This window comes from Schistocerca americana, unplaced genomic scaffold (assembly GCF_021461395.2).
Source record: "Schistocerca americana isolate TAMUIC-IGC-003095 unplaced genomic scaffold, iqSchAmer2.1 HiC_scaffold_124, whole genome shotgun sequence".
In the NCBI taxonomy this organism is placed as follows: domain Eukaryota; kingdom Metazoa; phylum Arthropoda; class Insecta; order Orthoptera; family Acrididae; genus Schistocerca; species Schistocerca americana.
Genome location: NW_025725308.1, coordinates 275,001 through 280,000, shown reverse-complemented (window position 1 = coordinate 280,000; position 5,000 = coordinate 275,001).

Here is a 5,000-nt window from a genome sequence, read left to right as displayed (position 1 = left end):
TATTCTGCAAACAGGAGGAGGCTGAGCTCCCCTGCACGATACACCTCGAAACCCTCTCAGGTCCCGGCGGCGCGCAGCGCCGTCCTAAGTACTTGGTCGGGTTCGAGAGAGGCGCAATCGCCCGGAGTTTGGCGAGTAGACGCTTTAGGTGCGACCACCCGTGCTCCCAACTGAGCTTGCCGCTGCCGACAGAGGCCCGGGAGCGTGCTGTCGTGGCATTGCCGGCGGGAGACAACACGCGCCACCTACGGTGGCCGGCAGCTCCAACGCCAGCGCCACAGAAGGACAAAAGCCCCACTTGGGTGCCGAAGCGAACTCTCCCAGCACAGCGCACGCGCCAACACGTCCGCACAGCTGCGATACAAACCACCTGCGAGAACCGCAGAGGCGACCGAGCAGCAGACGGCGTCGCGGCGCCGAGCGCCGGGCGGCGGCGCATCCTCAGCGCACACAGTCCTCAATCGGACCAGCACACTGCAGATGTCCACCGCGCTTCGCACCGGGCCCGCGAGGACCTACTTTGGCCGCACGGCGCCGCGTGCAGGGTGCGCCGGCGCGCAGCTGCGCCGCCTGCCGCCTCCGTCGGCCGGCGCGCCTGCCACTGGCCGCCCCCACCAGCCGGCTGTAGCGCGTGCGCCCACGCACCGCGCGGCCAGCACGCCGGGAGGCCCCCCCTCACCGGCCGGGGACGGTCCCACCCAGCCACCGCCGCGTATCGCTTCACACCCACATGCCATTCACGTTCGTGGGCATGGTGGGTATCGCTGAAACAACCGGTTGGTAGCTCAACCGATCGTCGCCATCACTGATTCACCTCTAGCGAGAACAACCGCACCACAACGGTTTACCAGTTGTTCATTTGCGTAACGTCACCAGCAAACGTAGACGTCCATCGCCATTTGCAAATTCAACGATTGTTGCATGCCTGTGTCAGGTGTCACGACACACTATGTCTGCCCACATACACGCAACAACATGTGCACGCTTCGCGAACACGTGGAAGGTGGCCCCCGTACGTATGCGATGTCCATTGCGCGAACGACTGTCAACCGGCCTCTGTCGCATGTCGCAGATGTGGAACGCAGTGCACCATGCTGTCACGGTGTGTGAGAAGAGACGACTACGTCTGACAACACGCGCCACTACATCAACAGACGGCTCATGCTGATCGCCATCCAGGGCATACCACACTGCAATCCGGCTCTTATAGGGAGACGACACATAGCTGAGTGCACAACAGTTGGACCGCATGGTTCGCCGTTGTTGGCGCAGTCGTTGTACGGTCACATGTACCACGATGTATCATTCAGTACATGAGGACCAATGTGCAGTACAGTGTGTGATTTGGACGTACAACATCAGCGGACAGTTGACACAGGCCGTACCACAGCGTAGGCTAAGTGCTTCGCCATGCGAATGCCAATGAACAACTGCGAAGGGCATTGAGCATGTACGTCCTGCTGCCATCCACATTACAGTGTATCGCTGCAAGGTGTTTAACATGAAGCGATACACTGGGGACCAGGCAGTGCGAGTAGCAAACTATATTGCGGGGGTTGCAGTTAGGCAACACTACACTAATTTAACGCGTCGTATGACAATTACAGAGCGGGTTAAGGCCCAACGTGTGTTGGGTTAAGGCCCAACGTGTGTTGGGTTAAGGCCCAACGTGTGTTGGGTTAAGGCCCAACGTGGGTTGGGTTAAGGCCCAACGTGTGTTGGGTTAAGGCCCAACGTGTGTTGGGTTAAGGCCCAACGTGTGTTGGGTTAAGGCCCAACGTGTGTTGGGTTAAGGCCCAACGTGTGTTGGGTTAAGGCCCAACGTGTGTTGGGTTAAGGCCCAACGTGTGTTGGGTTAAGGCCCAACGTGTGTTGGGTTAAGGCCCAACGTGTGTTGGGTTAAGGCCCAACGTGTGTTGGGTTAAGGCCCAACGTGGGTTGGGTTAAGGCGCAACGTGGGTTGGGTTAAGGCCCAACGTGGGTTGGGTTAAGGCGCAACGTGGGTTGGGTTAAGGCGCAACGTGGGTTGGGTTAAGGCGCAACGTGGGTTAGGTTAAGGCGCAACGTGGGTTAGGTTAAGGCGCAACGTAGGTTAGGTTAAGGCGCAATATAGGTTAGGTTAAGGCGCAATATAGGTTAGGTTAAGGCGCAATATAGGTTAGGTTAAGGCGCAATATAGGTTAGGTTAAGGCGCAATATAGGTTAGGTTAAGGCGCAATATAGGTTAGGTTAAGGCGCAACGTAGGTTAGGTTAAGGCGCAACATAGGTTAGGTTAAGGCGCAACATAGGTTAGGTTAAGGCGCAACATGGGTTAGGTTAAGGCGCAATATGGGTTAGGTTAAGGCACAATATGGGTTAGGTTAAGGCACAATATGGGTTAGGTTAAGGCACAATATGGGTTAGGTTAAGGCACAATATGGGTTAGGTTAAGGCACAATATGGGTTAGGTTAAGGCACAATATGGGTTAGGTTAAGGCACAATATGGGTTAGGTTAAGGCACAATATGGGTTAGGTTAAGGCACAATATGGGTTAGGTTAAGGCACAATATGGGTTAGGTTAAGGCACAATATGGGTTAGGTTAAGGCACAATATGGGTTAGGTTAAGGCACAATATGGGTTAGGTTAAGGCACAATATGGGTTAGGTTAAGGCACAATATGGGTTAGGTTAAGGCACAATATGGGTTAGGTTAAGGCACAATATGGGTTAGGTTAAGGCACAATATGGGTTAGGTTAAGGCACAATATGGGTTAGGTTAAGGCACAATATGGGTTAGGTTAAGGCACAATATGGGTTAGGTTAAGGCACAATATGGGTTAGGTTAAGGCACAATATGGGTTAGGTTAAGGCACAATATGGGTTAGGTTAAGGCACAATATGGGTTAGGTTAAGGCACAATATGGGTTAGGTTAAGGCACAATATGGGTTAGGTTAAGGCACAATATGGGTTAGGTTAAGGCACAATATGGGTTAGGTTAAGGCACAATGTGGGTTAGGTTAAGGCACAACGTGGGTTAGGTTAAGGCACAACGTGGGTTAGGTTAAGGCACAACGTGGGTTAGGTTAAGGCACAACGTGGGTTAGGTTAAGGCACAACGTGGGTTAGGTTAAGGCACAACGTGGGTTAGGTTAAGGCACAACGTGGGTTAGGTTAAGGCACAACGTGGGTTAGGTTAAGGCACAACGTGGGTTAGGTTAAGGCACAACGTGGGTTAGGTTAAGGCACAATACGGGTTAGGTTAAGGCACAATACGGGTTAGGTTAAGGCACAATACGGGTTAGGTTAAGGCACAATACGGGTTAGGTTAAGGCACAATACGGGTTAGGTTAAGGCACAATACGGGTTAGGTTAAGGCACAATACGGGTTAGGTTAAGGCACAATACGGGTTAGGTTAAGGCACAATACGGGTTAGGTTAAGGCACAATACGGGTTAGGTTAAGGCACAATACGGGTTAGGTTAAGGCACAATACGGGTTAGGTTAAGGCACAATACGGGTTAGGTTAAGGCACAATACGGGTTAGGTTAAGGCACAATACGGGTTAGGTTAAGGCACAATACGGGTTAGGTTAAGGCACAATACGGGTTAGGTTAAGGCACAATACGGGTTAGGTTAAGGCACAATACGGGTTAGGTTAAGGCACAATATGGGTTAGGTTAAGGCACAATATGGGTTAGGTTAAGGCACAATATGGGTTAGGTTAAGGCACAATATGGGTTAGGTTAAGGCACAATATGGGTTAGGTTAAGGCACAATATGGGTTAGGTTAAGGCACAATATGGGTTAGGTTAAGGCACAATATGGGTTAGGTTAAGGCACAATATGGGTTAGGTTAAGGCACAATATGGGTTAGGTTAAGGCACAACGTGGGTTAGGTTAAGGCACAACGTGGGTTAGGTTAAGGCACAACGTGGGTTAGGTTAAGGCACAACGTGGGTTAGGTTAAGGCACAACGTGGGTTAGGTTAAGGCACAACGTGGGTTAGGTTAAGGCACAACGTGGGTTAGGTTAAGGCACAACGTGGGTTAGGTTAAGGCACAATACGGGTTAGGTTAAGGCACAATACGGGTTAGGTTAAGGCACAATACGGGTTAGGTTAAGGCACAATACGGGTTAGGTTAAGGCACAATACGGGTTAGGTTAAGGCACAATACGGGTTAGGTTAAGGCACAATACGGGTTAGGTTAAGGCACAATACGGGTTAGGTTAAGGCACAATACGGGTTAGGTTAAGGCACAACGTGGGTTAGGTTAAGGCACAACGTGGGTTAGGTTAAGGCACAACGTGGGTTAGGTTAAGGCACAACGTGGGTTAGGTTAAGGCACAACGTGGGTTAGGTTAAGGCACAACGTGGGTTAGGTTAAGGCACAACGTGGGTTAGGTTAAGGCACAATACGGGTTAGGTTAAGGCACAATACGGGTTAGGTTAAGGCACAATACGGGTTAGGTTAAGGCACAATACGGGTTAGGTTAAGGCACAATACGGGTTAGGTTAAGGGACAATACGGGTTAGGTTAAGGCACAATACGGGTTAGGTTAAGGCACAATACGGGTTAGGTTAAGGCACAATACGGGTTAGGTTAAGGTACACATTGTTGTAAGGAAAGGTGTTTTGGGGGGGGGGGGGGGGCCGGTTTGTTGATTGTGATTATCGTAAGTAAATGACTGCGGCATCATCTGATTTGCCACGTCAGGGTGCACCTTTGGCTCATAACAGGCGGCGCTCTGATTCCATGCTTGTGGCAGACCTGTGTCTTTCATTCCTGCCATTGTTTGTGTGCTGTGACAGGAGGCAGTATTGTGATGTTGGGTGTACCCCTGTGTAGGACATGTGTGGGTGTTGGTGGCTTAGCTGAGCAATGGTGGTTGTCGGAAGGGTGGGATATTCTGTTTTGTGAGTGGACCTCCCGGTCTGGTTATGATAGTGTGGATAGTCTAATGTGGCGGAGAGGATGCACTGGGTGTTGTTCCATGCTGGTGCTTACATATTGTCTCTG